The sequence below is a fragment of the Podarcis pityusensis genome (assembly GCF_964106645.2).
Source record: "Podarcis pityusensis genome assembly, chromosome: 5".
NCBI lineage: Eukaryota > Metazoa > Chordata > Lepidosauria > Squamata > Lacertidae > Podarcis > Podarcis pityusensis.
This window is the reverse complement of record NC_138032.1, coordinates 75308184-75331714: the sequence shown is the minus strand read 5'-3', so window position 1 is coordinate 75331714 and position 23531 is coordinate 75308184. Positions and strand designations below refer to the sequence as shown.

At 45.4% G+C, this 23531-nt stretch overlaps 1 long non-coding RNA gene across 3 annotated transcripts in view; it reads left to right on the top strand.

Annotated features, from left to right (window-relative positions):
• Positions 1–9252: 9252 nt before the first annotated feature.
• The window catches only part of LOC308476958, a 60562-nt gene continuing 46283 nt past the window's right edge, over positions 9253–23531 (top strand). The window contains exons 1-3 of one of the 3 annotated variants that reach the window (XR_013986274.1): positions 9253–9545; positions 12793–12898; positions 21744–21825. This is a non-coding gene — a long non-coding RNA (uncharacterized lncRNA). Of the gene's footprint in view, positions 9546–12792; positions 12899–20947; positions 21229–21743; positions 21826–23531 lie in introns of those variants that run through there. The other 2 variants (XR_013986275.1, XR_013986273.1) reach the window with 2 other exon arrangements.

Here is a 23531-nt window from a genome sequence, read left to right as displayed (position 1 = left end):
TCTCGTTCTAAGCACTAGAATGCACTAAACACTTGAAGGCACTTTACGATGGGAAAATATTACTCTTTAAAAAAAGGCTATACTCATGAGGCGGCAAACACTTCAGCGAGTTCTGTGTATAGAAAAATGTGCAGGCTGCTTCCATTTCTGAAGTTTAACTCTTACAAGTGCCAACAACCCCTGGTTTATTGCTTCGTCATTGACCGGGCTTTTGCTGCAAACCATAATTAATTTATGGATGAACTTCCATGCCTCAGGCTGTTACATAACTCCCCTTTCAGCCATGTACTTTCGTCCTGGGTTTGTTCACAAATGAAGCTATGGAGGTTTCCTGATTTATTTTATGGTTTCATTTATTGACGTTCCTCCTTTCATGATACAAATCCTTCCAAGTAACATCAAAATACATTATTTAATACCGCAATAGCAACATATCAAAAGACATCAGCATCCTTTCCACAGGCAGTTGGTAGTAAATGGCTCCATGGGGACCAGAGTGTAGTCTAGGAGGACCAGGCCCTGGTTACGCTTCTCATGCTGCCCTTGCTTTCCAAAGATCTTTCCCACAGGGCAGTTGGTGGAAGATGAACCTGTAGGGAAGAGCAAACAGTCCAACAGAAGCAGGTCCTGATATCTTCTTCAGTACTGGTTTGGAAACAAGCTGACCTAGAACTCCAAAATCTAGACAGAAACTAGGGTGGTGATTTCAGAGGAACCCTTGCTCCTAGATTTGAGCAGCAGGTGATCTGTGGGGATCTGAGATGCAATCATTTATGCATCTCTCATTGTCCATAAGTATTGTTACACACCACCCCAGTCTCTGAGTGGTGCGAGATTCCAGGGTTCGGGCTTCCTTTTGGAAATGAGGCACAGTGGAGACTGTGGTGTCTTTATGATATATGGTTTATTTACAAACATATAAAACCTGAGCCCATGATGGAAGGACTTCTGGCATTACATGTCAAGGGGGTCCCGTTTCCAGCCCCTCCAAGCACCCCTATTTTCCAGGGACAGTTCCGGATTTAGAGAAGCCGTCCCAGTTTCTGATTTGATCCTGGAATGTCCCGCTTTTCCATATGTCATCCCTATTTTCATTGGAGAAATGTTGGAGGGTATGGTAGGATGGCCCTATTTTCACTGGAGAAATGTTGGAGGGGATGCGCTTTTCACATGGCTGCCATCTTGGATTCCCACTGCCAGCCCCCATAGTGCTCTGACCCTCTCCTTTTCAGCTTGCTGCTGGTTGCACATTGCAAATCCATTTTTCCTCCTGCTTTCATTATCCCCAACTGCCATTCTGAAACACAGCTCTTCTAACCAGCACAGAAGAGATGCCCCACCTGTCTGGTGCAGATTCTCTGCTAATGGTGCATATCCCATTGTTTGTTTGATGACTCAGCCATTCTCAGGCTGGCTTGGCTACATCAGCATCAATCCCTGCTGCATCCTGGGATTTAAGGGGGCTTGGTTAAATTCTAACTCTTTCCTGATTCCAGGAATTTAGGGGAATCTTGGCCCCACCCCAAAACTTATAACTCTATATTGATGCTAAAATTTAGCCTACTTTGAAGCAGCCTGCAGTGACAGTTTTTGCCCACAGCTTCCTCCCGAGGCTTTTCAGAAATGTCTGTTCAGCCTAAGATTACTGAACTGCTAACTAACTGTAAATTGTTCTCAGAACAGAAGATACAGTTACAGCGAGAAGATCCCAGGAGGACCATTCTATGTCTATGAGCAAACTTCAGTCTCTCATTTCCAGGATGTTGTTGCAATATAATGCTGTTGTTGTCGTTGCTTTATCCTGTATTCTTAATTTCTTTTGGCACAGAAGCTTAGATTTCAGAATTCAGAGCAACATGAGATACATTCCATTATCATTTCCTGCTCGGAATCAACAGCATATGCTTCCCCTCCCCCATTTTCGGCTTTGGCCTTTAAACAAGGCCAACAGGCATTGCTTTTCGGTGTATGTTATGGAATGCTTTTGCCAGTTTGCTGTTTTCATCATTGCTGAAGAAGCCACTGCAGTCCAGTGATCAGTGAATAGAACTTTTGGGCCTGGGCATGGGGAAAACAGAACTGCAGGTTCCTGGAGATGGACACTGTTCTGCAGGACGAATTCAAGCGCAGGCTTGGACCATTTTGCACTGTTCAAGTGGATTAAAGTAGGGCTGGCTGCCAATTTTCCAGACAGAGCTGGGATTTGTCCTTCCAGGTGTATGGCAGCCCATATCGGAAGTGTTGAATTTTTGGCAAATTTCTGTAAAAATATGGGGGAATAGCTTTAAAACTTCAATATTATTATTTGGAGAGTTAGCAAACAAACACACACACACACACACACACACACACACCCTACTTTGCTCCCCCTCAACAACTTTTGTGTCCGGATTTTCACTTCTTGAAATATGGCAACCCTAATTAAAGGGCTCTGTTGTTCCAGTGCAAGAAATCCACTGAAAAAGCTTCCGCCTTTTTGCAGTTTGGAAAGTGAGCAGGAAATGCATGGAGAAGTGTGAGATGAATGAATGACTTAACTGGGAGATGCAGACACATGCTTGCAAGCAAATGTGGATGAATGTTCATTGCCGTATATCTGCCCCACAGATCAATCCGGACAAATGCTCCTTTTAAGAACTGATTCCCAAGCTTGCTTTTTGCCTCCTCCCTCGCCACCGCTCTTTTCCTTGTGTGTCTTGCCTTTTAGACTCTAATCCTGAAACTAGGACCTATATTATCTTTGTGAACTGCTATAAGCCTTTTTGCCTACAGAGTGAGATAAAATGCTTAAATTCTGTACATATCTACCCAGAACAAAGCCCCATTGGGCTCAGTGGGACTTATTCCACTGGAAAGTGGGTATTAGCTTGCAGCCTAAATTCAATTTTTCACATAATCGCTATTTGCAAACCTTCCTATGGTGGGGACACAGACCCAATATTGGAAACTGTACTATAACTGTAATAATTATCTGCAGCAACCATATTTAATATTCCTTGTAAAGCACAGTTCAGTCATCTCATACCTATTCTTTACCACAGCCCTGTAATATCGGCTGCAAGGTATGCCAATATTACTGACATTTTTCAAATGTCTTGACGAAAGCCAGCTACTGAATTAGGATCAAGGTGAGGTTTAAATGGCAGGTTTCCTGATTCACGGCTCACTCATGCAGCCCAGGCCTATGCCTGTTTATTCAGATGGAAATCCCATTTAAATTCAGTGTGGCCCACTCCATTGTAAAGGTGCATAGGGTTGTACAGTGTCAAAGTCATGGGCTAAGCTTTTGGGGGGCTAGAGCCCACCTTTTCAGATGCATGAAGTCATCTAGTAAATTGGTAGATCAGTCAGTTGTAGCGCAAGTGGGATCAAGAGGGCGAGAAACAGCAAAAGGATGGCAGCGAGTGCCACAATTCTTTGCGGAGCAGAAGAAAGGAATTCAAAATCTAATGATAGGAGGTTTGTGACCCACTCCCAACACAGTCAGATTAGACCTGAAAAGAAGAGTGTCAATACAACCGCAAAATCACCGCAATTAAATTGGAACAAGCACCTTGTAATGCATACAAGAGCAGCTACTTTTCCACATGTCTGGCTGCAGCAACAAATTTATTCAGACTCCCTACATACGATGGTGCTGTAGATGTCTTTGCCTTACTTGACATAAAAGAATCTCACCTTTTATTAGAAATTTTCAGGCCGCTCTCTATCAAATGCATTCAAATTGCATATCCCCAGAGTACGGAAAGGCACTGAAAGAAATGCTTACCAGATGGTTCCTGTCTTTGTCTGAAATTGAAGTATATTGTTCTCCAGACTAATTTACCTACATCATCTGGCACCTACAATATGAAATGTCTCTCTCCCTGCTCCTCCCTTGCCCGGCCTTCGTTCGTAGGCAGGGCCTGGGGAAACGGATAATTCTCTCTGGATTTCTTTTGACTGGTGCTATTTCAATGTGCTTAGAACGCACTATTGCTCATGTTTAGATATTTATACTAATTCATTCACCTTGCCTTCTGTAAGGATAGCTGTGTACTCATGGCTGTTAAGGCAATTCTCTTCCACGATGGATTCAGATGTATGAAGGGGCAACAAAACATATGTACTAAAGCTTGGATTTCATCTCACCTTGGGTTGTTTACTTGCTTATAACACCCCCGGCTGCCAACCAGCTACTGGGCTAAGTTCAAGGTGCTGGTTTGGGTATATGAAGCCATATACAGCTTGGCAGTAGGATACCTGAAAGATCATCTCATCCCTTGTTTACCCCATCAATCTCTGTGCTCTGCAGGTAAGTACCTCCTGCAGATGCCATCTTTATCAGGAGGTCCTTTCCACACAACACAGGAATTGAGCCTTTAGTGTTGTGGCACCTAGCCTTTGGAATCCTTTCCCCTAGAATATTAGACATGTGCTGCCTCTGTTGTCTTTTCAGCACCTACTTAAGACCTTCCTCTTTCAACAAGCCTTTTAAAGATATTTCCCAGTCTGCATCCTTATTGGAATTGCTTTTTAAATGTTTTTTTTTTTTTTAAATCATATTTATTAAAGTTTCCAGAAATATAGAAATACAAAGAAAAAAGAAAAAGAAAAAAAAGATATTTAAAACCTTACTTTCATTGCCTACTTTCTGGGACTCCCCCCCTCCCCCCCCGACTGTATTCCCCTTTCCTTATTTTGGTTCTACAAGCTCTCACTCCCAATTTGAAGCTTAATTTGTTTAACCCACTATCCAGATTGAATTATACAAATCTTGCACCGTCCCACGTCATTAACAAGAAAAGAAAAAAGATTTTCCCCAAGATCCACTCCAGTTCCTTCCACGAATTCCCTTTTTTTAAACACGTCCAATCAAAATAAAATGACATGCATAAGTTATATAAAGAAATAGAAAATAAGAGATATAAAAAAAAATTCAGAAAATTGTTAAACAGCCTTTGGATTCCAAATCTCCCCCCCCCCCTTCCCCGGTTTGAATTCCCCATGTCCATCAGTCTATACATTATCATCCTGGAAGTCTCAATTCATGGCCAAATTTCTCCCCAATTCCATCTTGCCGGTTTTCTTTTAATTTATTAATTTTAATGATATTTAACTTCAAGTGTCCAATCTAACAAAGGCCTTTAATTTCCTTGATCTTTACCACTCCTCCCATTGTTCTTTCCGTGTCGTAGTCAGTCCTTTGTTCTTCTTATTCCTAACTTTCTCAGGTTTCTTGTCCTGTTCAGCTGCTAAAACTTTCTAATTCAGAAATCTGGTATCTCTACAGAGGTTTGTTATTCAGGAACAAAAACTTACGTCCAGTCCCTTCCTTTCTTCAATAGAAAATTCTATTGTCTCCTTTAATGTAAATACCTCTGTAGACAAAATACTATTTCAGTTTTGCAGCTTTCCCAGAAGATAACAAGTCCTGTGTGAATCCCGGAGTATTTTTCCACTTACGACCGTTCTTGTAATGTCCCGATACCCCTCTAGGGGGATTGTAATAACTTTGTATCCTCTAATCCAAAAGTCAAATTGTTGTTCCTTATTTTCCGACAGTTTATATCCATATTATAGCAAATTGTAACAAAATTAACCAGCAAAGTCCTCGTAACAAAGTCCTCTTTATATTCTCCAGCTTTGACAGCTACTTTGACAGCTGTCAAAGTCTCCGTCTCTCTTCACCAGGCTCCGCGAATCGCCCCGGTTCCCAGGGGGGGGGTTGCATTTTCCTTCTCACCCTCCACTCTTCTCCTCCAGCACAGTTCTTATAATTTCGCATCGTGGAATTAATGATTTTTATCAGAAATATACTTCCCTTTGGACCTTGGTTACTCAGTCCTTGTTTTGGAATGCTTACAGTAGGGGGGGGGGTTGACTTCCTTTTTAAATCGCCCCCGCTCGTACCAAATCCAAAATTTTGAACCCGGTTTCCCAATTACTCACGGGTTGTTGTTAATAGTCCAAATTTTCAATGGAAGAAGTCAGCGCTCTCCGTCGAATGGCATGCGGCTGCGCTCGGCAGGGAAAGCAGAAGACTCAAAGCACCGCGCCGCTCCCCGGCACCCGATCCGAAGCCTTTAAAAAGGCTCCTTCACGAGTCGGGAGGGCGCTAATGGTGCAAGCCGAGTCACCCATGTCCACGGACTCCGTGCCCGTGGTTTTTAAGGGTCCCCGCGTCGCCGGCGCGGTAGGACCCAGCCCCTGCCGAGCAGACTCCCTCCGGAGCTCGGAGGGAGTCCGCCATTCGGCGATGGCGCCAACCCGGAAGTCTGCTTTTTAAATGTTTTCATTGTTTCCTTGCTTGTCATTTGCTTCTTTCTCTGGGAGGAAAGGCGATATATAATGAACTAAGTAGCAAACAGATAAAACAAGATAAATAAATAAGGAGTAGCTATAATGTCCTCAGTTGCAACTACTGCCTACAATATAGGCCAAAGAACACTGACATATTTCACAAAGCTTTGTGAAGGTAACCGAGATAATGTATGTGAAAAGCTTTGGCAGCCCAGAAGTGCTCTAAAAATGCTGCCATTGACATTGTAAAACTGGAATCCTTTTGAGAAAACGTTTAATTTCCTATGACATAGGTAGAATGCTTCCTATAAAGCTCCCATTTTTTTAAAAAAGCACTCCAAATTCATATAATGAATCCCTACATCAAAGGAAGTTGCTTTCTTTTTTTACATGCCTTTAATATCTCTCTCTCTCTCTCTCTCTCTCTCTCTCTCTCTCTCTCTCTCTGCTTTTATATTTTGGCATTCTTTGTGGCAGGAAATCATTTGCCTCCATTACATTCAAATCATACAATGTTTTTACTACCTGTATCCCTGGTGACTCAGCTTTTAAAGCAGGGGTGGGGAATTTGTGATCCTCCAGATGTTGTTGGACTACAGCTCCCATCATCCCTGACCACTGGCCCTGCTAGCTAGGGATGATGGGACTTGTAGTATAACAGCAGCTGGGGACCCAAGGTTGAGAAACACTGTCCCTAACTACTGATCCTGCAAGCTGGATTGATGGGGGTTAGAGTCCAACCACCCCTCCAGGGCCAGAGGTTCCTAATCCCCTGCTCCAGAGACTTGTTCAGTGGAACTGTCCAGGGTGCTACCACCTCCACACACCCGACCCTGCCACTTAGGGTGCCATACAAGTGCCTGAAACATACAACGTTTTGGTTCGAGGCCTGAGTCCCACCTGCAACACCCTGCCGCTAATTGTGTCCCATCTTCCATCACATATAGACATTCTAAAAAGAGTGGTCTCCTCCATAACTGCAACCATATGATGTCGGAAGCAGCACCTGCAGAACATTTGCCTTCTTCAGAGTTAGAATCATAGAATTGTAGAGTGCAGCAGATCCAGCCCCCAAGCCATGCACCACTGCTGCCACCGCAGCAGCAGGCAATGCATTCCTTGAAGTCTGGATCAGCTGTCCCTTTGATCTTGCCACCTGAGGCAGTCATCTCACTTTGCCTCATGGGTGGGCCAGCCCTGATTGTTGGCTCTTCTTTTGGCCTGAATGCACTGTTTTGAAGTCGTATAACAAAATTCTACATTAGGTAATTATCCCACAACAACACTCCCACAGAGATGTGAACTTTACCACTCTCTCCCCCGCCCCTTGAAGTTTTGCAATAGCTATGGAAGCAGAGCTTTTTTTCAGCTGGAACTCACTGGAACTCAGTTTTGGCACCTCTCATTATAAGAGACCAAGGGAGGCATTCGTGGTGAGTTCTGGCACCTCTTTTTCTAGAAAAAGAGCACTGTCTGGAAGTTTGCAAATAGGGATGTTAAATTTAAGCGCAGACTGCTTCAGTCGTTCTTCATACTTCCGCGCTAGCTCCCTGTAATATATCAGCAGACTCTTTTCATTTGCTACTTCCACACTGAATGGCCCTTTTGTATAACAGTGGAATAACCTAGGGGTTAGTTGATTATTGCTTGATTACCCAGCCTTCCTGAACATGTGAACAGGATGAAATGAAAAGCTGGGGAAAGAAGGGGAGTAATCATGGCTCCAGATATTCATATTCAGGGGAATTCCTTCTAATTCTCTGCAGAAACACTCGAGTTTGTTTTCTCTTTCCCCTCAAGCCACTTTTGTGAGCACATGTCGGGAAAGGTCAAAGGAGCAAAGATGATCAAGGAATGTTTTGACCTGAATGCATATTCATCTTTCTTGATGAATTCATGCAAGCACACTCTCCGTGGCTCCAGCAAATCTGGCAGGGGAGGCATTTTTGATCATTCAACACAAAATCTTTTTGAAAACAATCTAATCAGTCCAATTTTGGGGGTAGGGAGGCTGCTAAGACATGAAATAATCATGGAGGGGATATGTTTGGGGATATGTTTATCTCTTTCCCGACTCCCTTTTGGAGTTTCTCAAGTAAGGAAGAAGCTTCTGAGTATGTTTTCAGGAAATGTGAACTGTCTACAAGCAGACTGAAAGTCAACCTTTTTTCCCTATCCCTTTGAATGTTGGTATTGTGTGAGAAAATTTAAAATCAAGCGTTGGCCCTGTTGGCTTCACAGAAATTTAGCAGGTAAACTTGCCTGAAGCAGAGCAACAAATAGTGTTTCCTACTCCCTCAGATCAAGGTGCCAAGTACCCAAAGCCAAATGAGTTACTTTGCAACATACCGTATTTTCGCTCTATAAGACGCACCAGACCACAAGACGCACCTAGTTTTTGGAGGAGGAAAACAAGGGAAAAAATATTCTTAATCTCAGAAGCCAGAACAGCAAGAGGGATTGCTGCGCAGTGAAAGCAGCAATCCCTCTTGCTCTTCTGGCTTCTGGGATAGCTGCGCAGCCTGCATTCACTCCATAAGACGCACACACATTTCCCCTTACTTTTTAGGAGGGAAAAAGTGAGTCTTATAGAGCAAAAAATATGGTAATTTTTGCAATCACAGAAGTGTGTTGTGTCTCTGTGTGTGAAGCTTCCATGAGCAAATCAAAGCCATATGTGTGACCCAATGGGGAAGCACTAGATCACACTGTCAGCCCATGCATGTGATCTTCACTGGGTTCCAAGCCAACCATTCAGCCCTGTAAGCCCCCCATTGTGATCACATGGAAGCTCCTGAAAGAGAAACAATACAGTGCAAAATACAGAGCAAAATACAGTGAGAATGCATGCTTCCAGGTACAGTGGGGTAGACAGCAACATTAAAAAGAATTAGAGCAATCTTTGTTTAGATGGAAAGTCCACAGGTTTCAGCATTGCTGTGATGGGGGGTTTTGTTTTTTTTGTGGCAGGCGGGGGGTTGGGGAGACAGAGGGAGAACTGATAGGTGAGTAATTTAAAACTATCATTGAAGAGCTCTGCCATTTCTGAACTGTCTTAAGCAAACAGAGGGCTGAACAAAGGTGCCTTTTCATCTCCAGCAACTCTGCTGCTGTGTCACAGAGGGCAAAATCAGTGACACTTTGAAGTCAGGGACTATTCCTTTAGAAACAGCTTTCAGCCCTCAGATTTTGTTATGAAGATTGACAACGTCCTGAGCTTTCAGGAATGATGCCATCAGTGTTCAGGGCAATGGAGTGAGCAGGTGAGTTTGTGTCTATCTGGACCAAGCGCCTGCAAACAGCATCTTTTCCAGTCTCTTTCTTTTCAGCTGTTTATGAATTACTTTTTGCACCGCTGGATCTTTCTTCAAACAAGTCAGAATGGAGAACGTTTTCAGAATGTTTTTCTTCAAGCAGCTTATTACATGTTTAAACATTGCTTTCATTTGCCATTTATTTATCTTGTCATCTGAAACAATGAATTATGGTTGTTTACCTTCCTGGACGTGTAATGACACATAGCCCCTGATTTTACTAGGAGTTTGCTGGAGTTTGAGTAGTCCTCTTGACTATAGTACTAGGGATGTTCAAGGATTTAATTTGGCCCACATTTTCCTAAGGGAACCGAGGGCTTTTTCAGATGCTCTAAAATCTTCCTCATGGGTTGTTCCCATGGCATGTGCAGAAAAGCAATCTCAGGTAAAGCAAACACTGGTAATAGGTACCATTTCCTCATGCTATGCTGCTCAGGCATGGCTGCTAAAAATGGGTCATCGTGCTCACATATGCTGCCAATGTGAATTGGCACTTGGGATCAGGAACCCCTCCACCTGAAAGATTTTACAATATCCCCAATGGTTCCCTGATTAATTTGCTTGCCATGTTACCGTAGGCAACAAGGCAATGGCTCATCTTTCAACTTCAAAGCAGAAAAAGTTTCTGTTCAGCCCCTGCTATGGCTTTTCAATGTACATAGAAAAGCCTGGTTCTACCCAGAGAAAAAACTTTTGGAATATGCCTCTGAGAATGTGAATGGCTGAATTTGGGCTGATTCAGGTCTTATATGAAGGAACATGCAGAGCCCCGCTATACATTGATTGAAGAACTTACCTTTTTAAAAGCAGCAGTGCTACTTAGGGATGGGTTCATCTGTCTCTTTCCAATCTGCCTCAGCTTCCTATCTATAAGTCTGTCCCGTGCCCGTATTGTTCTGCAGAATGAGGAGGGGTGGAAATCTGGCCCATTCCTACAGCTCGTCCTGCAGCACTCTTCACTGCGGTTTGTCCTGGTAGAGTAATTTAAGGGTCAGGCTGTTAAACTAAGCGATTAGCCAGAAAGCCTGCAATCGCATATCTGCAAAAACCAAACTACCTTTCCCCAATGATATTTGTTAGTGGGGCTTAATTGCACCATTTCCACCCTGAGTTATGGAACATTAACTTCGCAAATTTTCTCAGAAATAAGGCAAAATCATTTGAACTTCTAGAAGTAATGAGTTTATATTAAAAAGTGCCTCTTGGCAATGAAACAAGCCAAATAAAGCCATTTCTTAATGTACAAATCTGGAATCAATTTGGAAAGCGTTGAAAGCCGTTTAAAAAATTAGGCTGTGTTTTGTTTAGTCACAAATGAGTGTGGTGTTGTGTGTTATGAGAAGTAAGAGAGGAGGGTTGGAGAGATGGGGTGTGTGTCTGTGTTATGTCTGACCTGTTGATGACAAAGTCTCAGGGTGTCCAGAATCAAGAGAGATGTTTGCTGGAGGGATTTTAGTCTTCCTGCTGTGAATGGGGGCGTAAGCTTGGGAAGAGATCTGGCTGGATCCAGGGAGAGCTGGGCTTCCCTGTGTGAGATGCAGGAAAGTTGGAAGACAGGAACCGGCGGGAATGGAGAGAGAGATTGGAAGGGATTTCTTATTCAGCATACTAGTGAAAGTCCATAGTAGACATAACATATTTTCACCCTGATCCAACTCTAGTCACACTTTTGAAAAAGTTTTCTATGTGTCAGTAGAATATGGATGCACATTTGAATGGGATAGATGGCATCCACACTTGAATGAACATCAGATTTGCATCTGTGCTTCTTGATCCAGCAAATGTAGCTCTCTTTAATGGACTGGGCTGCCAAGAGACACTGCTCAGAATAGCCTTCATCTGAAGACTTACTCTCGGACCGTCCTTCTTTCTCACCGGATGGAAATGGTGCTCACCAACGCCATTCCAGATGGTGGCTTGGAACATTTCATGGAAATGGTTCACAGAGAGTGTTGCTGCCCATCGGTGGGACTCCAGGGCTGTAGGCTGATAACAGATTGAAGATTTCTAAGGACAGGGTAGCTAATGCAAACAGGGCAGCGGACTACAGAGAGATGGGAGCAGAGCAGCTCCCCCTACCCTCATCGTTCTGACAAATGGTACTTTTCAAATGGGACCCTGATGCACCACGTAAACTCATCTTAGCTGTGGAGAAGGTTGTGGCTTGCATTGCAACCTTAATTTTATGTTTACTGTGTGGGAAGTTTTTATCAGTGCCAACCTCTTTCAGTGGGGAAATGGAGCATGCGCTTAAATCTCTACCACTGAAGCTAGTGGGGCTCTATCAGCTGGATCATGTCATAGATAAATAATGTAGTTGTAGCAATCTTCTCCCATAACTCAGGAGATGATTTATTCCTTCTTGTGCGATGTAGGGATGTGATAAGGTTTCTGTCCGACATGTAACATGCATACGCTACCCAGAACAGTGCAATCTCCTGCTTCTGGGCAAAGGAATGGGGAACTATTTAATATGCAGGCACTACAGCTGATCACTTTATAGCTGACAAGGAGGTATAGCCAAATAGAGAACCTTTTGAACCTATACAATTCGTGGTCAAGTTGTCTCCCCTGCCAGGTGAGTATTACCACCTATACAATCCAGTGCAGCTTCAAAGATTTATCCTGCATTTCCCCCTCTTCTCCTTCAGTTATGAGAAAATAAATTGTGCCAGAAAATTATGAAAGGAGAGCAGAAACTTTGGTGGAATTCTCATGGGGAGGTTGAGGGGCTAGCTACTGTGCACCTGACAGCTGTTCATTGCTTAAAATGGGAAGCTTGATTTTTAAAGGAATCGGTCCAGGGGTTTTTTGTTTTTAAAGGTAAATGGAACAATTTCCCATAAAAACACAACAAGTGATCCCACCAATTTCAGCTACTCCCTTCAGTAACAGTCTCCCTTGTCCCTTAAATCTCAGGGGAAGATGTCATAAGGTTACATTTCCCTTTGGATGAGTGAATATGTCAATTTCAGTTTCTCTCAGTTTCTCATTTTTCCATATTTCTTTTTGTAAAAGTCCTCATGAAAATTCACCAACATCTTAATGTGAATTACTTGGCTGGAGAAGTGCATTGCAAAGTTCAGAGAAGTGCCAGTTTTGAACAATTGCTGCATTTCTAATTACAAATTAGGTCTGTTCCCCTTTGAAAGTGAACCGAATCACATTTCTTCCCCTGTCTCTATATTTCCCATAGGGATTTTCAAATCGGGAAAAAGCACAGGACCTGGGAAGGCTGCTGTGTTAAGGAACTATTTAATGGGAAGAAAAAACAACAACCACAGTTGCATCACAACAGTAAGGTATGTTTCACCCTTGTCAGGGAACTGCCATCGGAAGGAAGGGAAGTGAAAGGGCTCACACAGGTTGGGAGAGACTCAGCAGCTGAAGAGGGAACCAGTAGGGGGAGAGGAGCTGAGCTGAGGGAAAGGGAGCTGGAGGGATGGCTCAGAGACACTTCCAGCGAAAACAGTGGGGAGGTTTCAGGACCTCCTGTAGGGACACCCACTCCTCGCCGGAAACTGTCACGCAGAGAGTCCAGAAGACGTGTTTCCGTTAAGGAGCTTTTATGTTGGAAGCGATTCCGAAAGCAACCACTGTCGGAATCTGCCAGCGACTGACGGAGCCATGTTTAAGGGGCTCCGTTACAGACAGAGGTTTGCAAACTTGACCAAACTCTGAGGGACTAGGATTTTACACACAAGCAGCTCATCGTCCCATCTCAGCATTCCGACAGTCTCCGTGAGCAGCTTGTGCAGGAGAAGGCATCATGAGCAACCCAGCCGGAACCGGAGAAGCAGGAGCTGGAGCGGGTCCAAGCCTGGAAGAAAGGTACCGGGTGTTGGAGGTCCAGCTAGCGCTGCAGACGGCGAGGCTTGAGGAGAGGAGGGCTCAGGATGCAGACAAAAAGGGGAAAGACACCCAGCTCGTCAGAAAGGTACCAGGATTGGTGCAGAAGTTTGGGGGGGAGCCCAAAGACTATCATGGCTTTCGGACAGAGATGCAATATGCCCTCAATCTGCAGTTTGATGAATTCCCTGACGAGGAATCACGAGTGGCTTTCGTGATTGGGCATCTTGAAAAGGGGGCGAGAGACTGGGTTAGACCCCTGATGGCAGCGAATAGTGACGTCCTAAAGGACACGATGAAGTTCTTTCGCGCCATGGATCTGATGTTTTCCAGCGATATTGAACAGGGAGTGGTCCGCAGACAGTTAATGGCTTGCAAACAGGGGAGCCGATCTGTCCGTGAGTACTGGACTGAGTTCACCATGTTGATCCATAAATTGGGGTGGGATCTATCGGCGGAACCCATTCAAATGCTCTTTGAAGAAGGGCTTTCTTCGGCTGTGAAAGACGAACTTTCCCGGGCTCCCAGGGCGGAGTCTATGGACCAGCTGACCAAATCAGCGCTGACCATAGGAGCGCGCCAGGAGGCGAGAGCATTGGAGAGGCGGGAAGGGAAGGGGGAACGTTGGAAGGAGTTCCGCATTCCAGACATTCCAGAGCCAACTTTCCCGCCGGCAGAGCCGATGGAAATCGGAACAGCGCGCGCGCGCGCAGTTTCAAAGCCCAGTGAGGGGGGAAAGAAGGAGGGAAAAGGCGCCCGGAAATGCTATCTCTGCCAACAGCCAGGTCACTTTGCCAGAGTCTGCCCCCAGAGGAAGGAATGGCAAGGGATGGTAGGAGCTGTGGAGGGAAGAGAGGAAGAAATACCGAAGCAAGTAAAAGCCAACGCCTGGCTGCCACCGTCGGGGCACAGCAGCCAGGCCAAAGAGCAGTGAAAGTGCCCACGCCAGAACCTCCTAAACCCGCCCTAGTGATAGAAGTGGCGCTAGAGCTGCCAAACGGACACCCTCTAAAGATAAAGGCGCTGTTGGACTCAGGCAGCTCCTGCAATTTCATGAGCAAAGAGTTTGCAGCTGAACACCAGATACAGACGATCCCTTTAAGCAACCCCCTGCAGGTGACCACGATCGATGGCAGGGAGCTGTTGGGAGGAGAAGTCAGCTTGCAGACCGTCCCAATGATAATGAAGGTGGCAAGGCACACCGAACTGATAGCGTTTAATGTGGCCACCTTGGGAGGAGTTCCCATTATATTGGGAATGAGCTGGCTAGCGTTACATGATCCGCTGGTGGGCTGGCATCAGAGAGTGGTTTCTTTTGGTTCAGCACATTGCTTAGAACACTGCAAAGAGGGAAAGGGTTTGGCAGGGGCCCAAGCCACCCTAGCAGGGACTGAAGTAACGGAGAACGTGAAGGTACCACGACAATACGCAGATCTCCGCGACGTCTTCAGCGAAAGGGAAGCTGACCAACTACCCCCGCATAGACCCTTTGACTGTCAAATCAATTTACTCCCTGGGGCACAGCTCCCTGTAGGCAAGCTGTACGCCATGTCAGACAGAGAGATGCAGGAGCTAAGAGAGTTCATTGACAAGAACCTGAAGAGAGGGTTCATCAGAGAGTCCAGGGCGGTGGGGGGCAGCCCAGTGTTTTTTGTGGATAAAAAAAACACGAACAAGCCGAGGCTTGTGTGTGACTTCAGGGCCTTAAATGCAGTGTCAGAACCAGTGGCTTTCCCTATGCCTAGGATTGACGACATTTTGACAAGGGTCAGGAAGGGAAAGATTTTTACTAAACTGGACCTAAGGGGGGCGTACAACCTGATACGAATAAGGAAGGGGGATGAATGGAAAACCACCATGTTCACCCCTTTGGGGGCATTTGAATATTTAGTTATGCCCTTCGGTCTACAAGGAGGCTCCGCGTGCTTTCAATCGTTTATGAACCACGTCCTGGGGCCTTTGCTTTACAAGAATTGTGTGGCCTTCTTAGACGACGTGTTGGTGTATTCTGAGAATGAGGAGCAGCATGTGAGAGACGTCAGAGAAGTGTTGAGCAGGCTGCAAGCCAACCAGCTGTGGGTGAAATTGGAGAAGTGTCAGTTTCATACCAAGGAGGTGGAATTCCTGGGGTATCGCCTGTCAGACAAGGGATTGGCCATGGATCCCGGCAAGGTCCAGGCGGTGCTGGAATGGAAAACACCCAAAACAAGGAAGGATGTGCAGAGGTTCCTAGGATTTGGGAACTTCTATCGTAAGTTCATCCGAAACTTTGCCCACCTGACGGCGCCCATTACGGACTGTCTCAGCAGTAAGAAGAAGTTCGTTTGGACTGAGGAGGCGGAGCGAGCATTTGAGGAACTAAAAAGGGCCTTCGCCTCGGAACAACAACTCCTGCATGTGGATTTACAAAAACCGATGAGAGTGGAAACTGACGCATCAGACAGAGCGATTGGGGCGGTGCTTCTGCAGCCAGGGAAGGAGGAGTCAGAGTGGAGACCGTGTGCCTTTTTTTCGCGAAAGCTGAACAAATCCGAGAGGAACTACACGGTGTATGACCGAGAACTACTAGCCATTCATGAGGCGTTCCGGAGATGGAGGCACCTGCTAATTGGCGCACAACATAAGGTGCAAGTGTGCACTGACCACAAGAACCGAAGGGAAGGTGAAACCATAAGGGTGGGAGATAGGGTGTGGCTGTCAACCCAAGGGTTGCCGTTCAAAGGAGGTTGTAAGAAATTAAGACCCAGGAGATTGGGTCCCTTTGAGGTCATTCAACAGGTCAACCCAGTGGCTTTCAGGCTCCGGTTACCCAACCACATGAAACTGCACCCAGTATTTCACAGGTCGTTACTGTCACCGTATGAGGGGGGACGAGAAGGGATGGCCACTCGGGGACCGGTCATAGAAGAAAGGGAATGCAGCAGCCATGTGGCAGAAATCCTCGACGCCAGGTGGAAGGGGGATCAGGTGGAGTATTTGGTAGCGTGGGAAGGAGAACCGGAGTCAGAAAACACTTGGGTAATGGCAGAAGATATCAACGACGAGGTATTGATAGAAACGTTCCATCAAAGGTTCCCAAGGAAACCTCAGCCTGTGGAGAGGTTCCGGAGGGAATACTTTGGGACCACCGATGAGGAGGAGGAGTTGGAAGGATTCTCGGAATCGGAAGGGGAAGGGGAGATGGACTCTGAGGAGGAGGAGTACTTCGAGACCAGGAACCGCAACAGGTGGAGAGAAGTGTTCGGGACATCGGAAGATGAAGGAAGTTCATTCCGGGGTTTTGCCTCCTCACCGCCCGTAGAGGAGGGGGCGAGAGGGGATGAAGGGGGCCCTGGAGGGGAGGTGGATGTCAGGGAACTGCCATCGGAAGGAAGGGAAGTGAAAGGGCTCACACAGGTTGGGAGAGACTCAGCAGCTGAAGAGGGAACCAGTAGGGGGAGAGGAGCTGAGCTGAGGGAAAGGGAGCTGGAGGGATGGCTCAGAGACACTTCCAGCGAAAACAGTGGGGAGGTTTCAGGACCTCCTGTAGGGACACCCACTCCTCGCCGGAAACTGTCACGCAGAGAGTCCAGAAGACGTGTTTCCGTTAAGGAGCTTTTATGTTGGAAGTGATTCCGAAAGCAACCACTGTCGGAATCTGCCAGCGACTGACGGAGCCATGTTTAAGGGGCTCCGTTACAGACAGAGGTTTGCAAACTTGACCAAACTCTGAGGGACTAGGATTTTACACACAAGCAGCTCATCGTCCCATCACAACCCTGCACCCACCAAAATTATAAAGAAATACATTTTTTAAAACCCAAAAGTGCCACAAGGAAGAGGCAGAAAAGATGCAAGCCTCCTTGGCAGGAGAAGAAAACTTATTGAGGGAATTGGATTCTTTTGCACAGCTAACTGCACTATACATTTCAATGCATCATCATACACTTTAAACAGTCATAGCTCCCTGCAGGAATCCTGGGAAATGTAGTTTATTAAGTGTTCTGAGAGTTGTTAGGAGAGTCCTGTTCCCCTCCCAGAGCTACGATTCCCAGAGTTCCATGGGAAAAGGGATGGACTGTTAAACCACTTTGAGAATTGTAGCTCTGTGAAGGGAATTCTCGGCACCCCTAACAAACTACCTTTCCCAGGATTCTTTGGGGGAAGCCACAGCAGATTAAAGTGGTGTGATACTGCTTTAAATGCATAGCGCAGACAGGGCCTAAGTACAGCCCACTAGATGGATGGCAGCAAGGGAACCAAGTCTGGAAGATGTGCAGAGCCAGTAACTGATCATAAGAGGCTGCCTGCTGCCAGGTGAGGCAGTTTGTTGATCTGCACAGAGGATTCCCCATGCTCTAGGGCAGAGGGCCTTTGGCATCACTCACTGTGTGATCCTTTTCAACTGTAGATGCCACTGGGGGAATGAACCTGGGATTTTAAGTGCTCTGAGCTGCAGTCCCTCCATGCAGATTTTTTTTGGGGGGGGGATGAGTAATTCTCTCGCCGTGTTGCCATGTTGTATAAACAATTCAGTAGGAGAAGATTTTTTAAGGACAGATGGTGTTGACTTTCAGTTAATTGTGGTTTAATCCCATCTTCGAACATAAATGCTCACATTTATTGATGAAGTGCAGAGCAATTTTTTACCAGCCAGTGTTTCCTTTCCGGTTCTGTTTGGAGGAGCATTATCCAAACATGACGGGCTGCCTACAGAGTTTCATTCTTCAATGCACTTGCCTGTGATAGATTGCTATTCCTCCGTCACTTTTCTTTCTCCTTCTCTTTACCGATTTCATTTTCACATGGTTTCGTTCTGAGTTTTCTGCATCCCGGGGAAACGCTTCCCACAGATGACTCACCCATAGCGAGATATAAGCTTCAAGAGTTGGTTTAACCCCTTATGCATACAGGCTCACAAGTCTATCTGCTCGCAACAATACACAGAGACCTCTAATCCAGAAATAACAGGTAGAAGGCAACATTGCTGGATACAGTACCCATCCCTTAAGAGCTGATAATCACTAGGTCTGCAGCTGAAAACATGGACTCTCTCTTGGTGTCCTTGCTTGGTCCCTGGTGCAGCAGCAGACGTCTCTGTGGGACTTTGCTACGTCATGGTGCTGGGTTTTTTGTGGGGGTGGGGGAGGTCACCAATTTGTCTATGGCTTTCTAAGTTTATGGATTTTTTTAAAAAACAACAACAACACACAACCTCTAATTGGCACTAGAGCTCCCAAGTTGGTATTGCTGGATATGTGTTTGAGGGGAGTAACAATAACATGAGAGCCAGTGTGGTGTAGTGCTTAAGAACAGTAGTCTCGTAATCTGGTGAACCGGGTTCGCTTCCCCTCTCCTCCACATGCAGCTGCTGGGTGACCTTGGGCTAGTCACACTTCTCTGAAGTCTTTCAGCCTCACTCACCTCACAGAGTGTTTGTTGTGGGGCGGGGAAGGGAATGGAGAATGTTAGCCGCTTTGAGACTCCTTCGGGTAGTGATAAAGTGGGATATCAAATCCAAACTCTTCTTCTCTCTTCTTCTTTAGAAAGAATTAGTCATATTTATGAGTGTGATGGCCCAACATACAGTGGGAAAGTTCTGGGAAACTACTATGAAAATGAGTTTTTTTAGTGGACAAGCCACATCAGGCAGATTTTTCAAGGAATGGAATGTTTCCTTCTACCAGCATATTTTGCCCTTTTACAGAATGGCATGAATGTGAAGCAAATATTCTGGATGCATCTGGGCTGGCAGAGACCACCTTACCCAAAGAATGAGATGCAGCTGGCATTTCAAACTGTAAAAGCCTCACAACACGTCCGTGCTGTGTCAACACACACTTTTCTTCCCTGTGAAAGTTGCTTCTGTTTTTCTGCCTTGTTTGCAGGGCGCTTTAGAATTTCTTTAGAATATCTTCATAATGTTGGTGAACTGCCTAGGAAAGAATGTCGGCACCACATGACTTATTGCTTTGTTAGGAACCAAACACACTCAATTCCTTGGAACAAATGAGAGGCGATCTGTTATTCACTATTTAATGTTGCTAGTCAATTGGGTTTAGATTAGAAGCGGTGAGGTGCTCTATTGCAGCTGTCCACACATTTGAAACTGGAAATTTCACTTTAACAAGGTCATATAATGAGACACAGTAAGCAACTAAAAGAACTGATAGCCATTTGTGTGATATTTTTCCTGTAGTTTCTCCCTTGGTTTCCCACCATAGTTTTCAGTGCACTAATGGTATTGGTTCACCCTAATAATTTTGGTTCTTGTCCAAGCAGTACTTCTATTCTGTATGTTGAGTGTGTGCTGTTGGATTAAGTGCAATTATAAAAGAATGCACACAATGAAGTTGAAACTTAATTCCTCCGTACTTCCCCCTCCTCTCCCCCAAACCCCAAATGTTGGTCATTCTTACTAGAAAAGAGCTTCCTATTCTCAGCTATCAGATCTCTTTGTCCTGCTGAAATCAATGTCTGACTATTGTACTTTCTACACCTTTAATTACTGTACTTTCAATATCGTGGATGAGTCCAGAGCAATAGGTTGCTTTGAAGAATGTGAGCAGAAAGCTTAATCGATGTCACAGGAAAAAGCATGCTTGAATGCTCACTAGTTTTCCCTAGAAAGTTAAAAGGCAAATGCATGTTTTCTGACTGAAGCCTATTCAAGTACACCATCAGCCTGTTTTTTATATGTAATCCATGATATCTTATATATATATTTTCTTATGAGGCTTGCCTTGAATAATTGTATTTTCATATGCATGCTTTTTTTAAAACAACAACAACAACAACAACAATGCAAATTGCATCTGATGCTCTGCTTTAAAGCTTTTCTGGTAGGCAGCCTTATAAATGTTGCATAAGCTGTCAATATCTTTCTTATTGGTGTTTTTTAATGAGTTCAGCAAGGCATGCCGTCACATAGCAAGTCAATTTATTTTATCATGCCAAATTTTCTGCCTCAGGAAATTCATTGCTGTTTTCACTAAAGTGTTTTTTACATATCTGACCTATTGCCAGGGGGTTGGGCCTTAAGATCTGAGATTCCTTACCTCTGAAATTCCATAATCTTCCTGCCACCCAGTGCAGGGTTTTAGGAGCAGATGTCCAGAGCCCTACTCAGCGAAATGAACAAGAGAGTCCTAAAATGCAGCATGTGGATGAAGTATGTGGATGGCAGGGACTGGGTGGACACAGAGGGATGGTGGGAGGAACTAGCTGGGGAACCCCCAAGGGAAGAAGGCTCAGAGGCTGGGGAATGGTAGTGGGACAACAATAAGTGGTCAGAGGGAGAGGAGGGAGAAGACTAGGAAGTGGAGGTTGGAAGCTGAAGAAGCAATAGGGCTTAGTGAGCTGGGGGAGTCTGTGGCAGAGAGAAGTCTGGGATCAGATGCAGGAGCTGAAATAGGAAAGTAGGTTGAGGGAGGCCAAGAGGCAGACACGAGTCAGGCTGGTGAAGAGTCACAGGTGTCTCCTCCTGCTGCTTCAATAAGCTCCCCTCCCCTCTTGTCTCCCAGAACCAGAAGAGGCATGAAAAGGGCAGCGGAAAGGTTGGCTTCATGCAGGTGCAGTCTCTGATTGCTTGGGGAAAACCCTGGAGAGGAGGGGAGTGTGAGGAGGCAGGGACTTTCAGTCTCAACAACTGATTCATGGGGCAAGACCTACGGAAGTTGAGCTGCTGTTCTTACTAGGCCTGACACTCCACCAAGACTGTGCAGATGAAGTTTTTGCTAATAAAGAGGTAAGTCCAACTTGCATGGCACAACTTACTGCCAGCTCACTCCTGACAGAGGAGATGTGCCTATTGCCTTTTAAAGAAGGGAGAATCTCTAACTGCACCCCTGCTCTTGGGCCTCAAAGACTTTTCCATTAGGTTCTCATAAAGCAGGGGTGGGGATCCTTTTCCAGCCTACGTGGCTGTTGCACCAGTCGACAGGTGAGCATTAATATTTCACAGCAGAGGAATTCACTGCAACTGTTGTGCTAGCAGAAACTTGTTGCAGAACAAATTGTCCAATCTATTGCACACCAAAGTTACAACCCACCTGCTTATGCATTCTCTTGCACAACAGTGTTCAGCTGACCCAAAACATTTTGCTAGCAGAACAAACGTACCAATAAGTGACTTTGGCTTAGCACTGATGCAACCCTTTATTTTTCCTTGTACAACCTGTATTTTAAGGAACACTTGTCAGACAATTCTGGGAGATAGCCCAAGGCACACACTTTGCTCACACAAGACACAAGCATGAGCTGAGAGTGTGCCACGAAACATACTCAACCCTCACTCTCACTTGCGGTTGGACATTGCAGGGGAAGATCAGGAGTGGGAAGCCAAGCTGCCTTTCAGAGAAGTTCTCACGCCCTTGCATACTTTCTCATGGGGGAACTTCTGGTAAGCTTTCAAGGGATCAGGGCTGTATTTTGCCACAGATAGCAAAATGTCTTGGTGGACAGTCATGCAAGTCATACAGAGGTTTGTAAAACACACCTATCTCTTACAGTCACTATATTCCTGAGAGGCTGAGTTGAGGAGCCATCCTGTCAAGCCTTCTCAATATCAGCAAGACCTGCTATGGGCATCTGACGGGATATTTCCCCTGTGATGTTGTTTCTCCGGATATAAAAACCCTCTCCTGAACATGTAGTGTGTGTTTAATTCCCATGGAGCCACACCTGAGAACACAAAATGCATTTTCTCTTGCTGAGAGGTTGGAACAGAAATGCTTTTAGGGAATGACTGATGCACAAAGCCAAGTCCAGTGTGTTATATAATTTTGCATTGATCTGCAATCAATGCTGCATTATTATGTGTGGATGAAAGGGCCCCTCCTTTGCACTGAAAGTGCCTGTGATCAACAAGATACCAGAGTATGGGAAATAATCTATGCTCTATTGATCCCAAGCAATGGCAGCTCCCTCATATTCCCATCCACATCTGTGTGCATATAAAAAAGAGAGAAACTATATTCTTTCCTGCTCACCTCCCCCCCCCCCCAATCTTTTTTTTAAGGATAGCGGTGTTTTTAAAATTTCTCACAGTGCGGGATTGTTTACAAGAGAAATCATAGGGATTTTGAATGGTTCATGATCCCGGGCTCATATCATCAATCATGAAGCCGGCTAGTGGCACCCAAGATGTTATACTCGGACATCACTCAGCTCACTATTTTTGGATTATTGTATGTTTGCAGTGAATGCCTGTGTAACCAGTATAAAGGCAATGGTTTGCACTTGAATTTCTCCCCTGGTAAAAAGGAACCCCTAGTTATCCAGGGTCTCATATCCCCCCCCCCTTGAGTTTCGTATGCATTGCCAGAGTGGGCGCCTGAAGTGTTTAACACAAGGTAGATTGGAAAGTCAGAACAACACGTTTTCCCCCTCCTTACGTGCAAAAGATAGATCAAACGTGCTCAGCACATTAAGGGGCTGATATCTACAAAGAACCAACTATATGATACAAATCCTCGCACAGACAGACACACAAAGACACACACAGCTATTTCCCATGGAAACAGAAATACAGCTGGCCCGCCACTTACATGAGGGTTCGGTTCCGGGAGTCTGAGCCCAAAGGCAAAATCACACAAAGTCAGAACCCCCAGAATTGACCCTTACTGCTTATCAGGCTCTAGGAAGGTTGCAAGAAGGCCCAGGGATACTCCCAGAACCCCTGTGCCTCCTTGTGCTCCACCAGGGCCCTCCTGTGACTTCCTCAGAGCCCCTTACGGAAGGGAAACCCACTGGGTGTGTAGGCGCAGGGAAAAGAAACAAGGAGAGTGGGGACGGGCAAGTTTACCCTGCTCTCCATTTATCACCTCCTCCCCATTTAAGGTTGAAATTGCACATGTAAAGTGAGTGTAAGTTGCAGGCCCACTGTATATAAAACTTGTTAGCAACTCCATTCAAGTTTCCCCTTCCCTAGTAGAGACATCACCTTGCCAACAAAGGTCCATATAGTAAAAGCTATGGTTTTCCCAGTAGTAATGTATGGAAGTGAAAGCTGGACCATAAAGAAGGCTGATCGCCGAAGAATTGATGCTTTTGAATTATGGTGCTGGAGGAGACCCTTGAGAGTCCCATGGACTGCAAGACGATCAA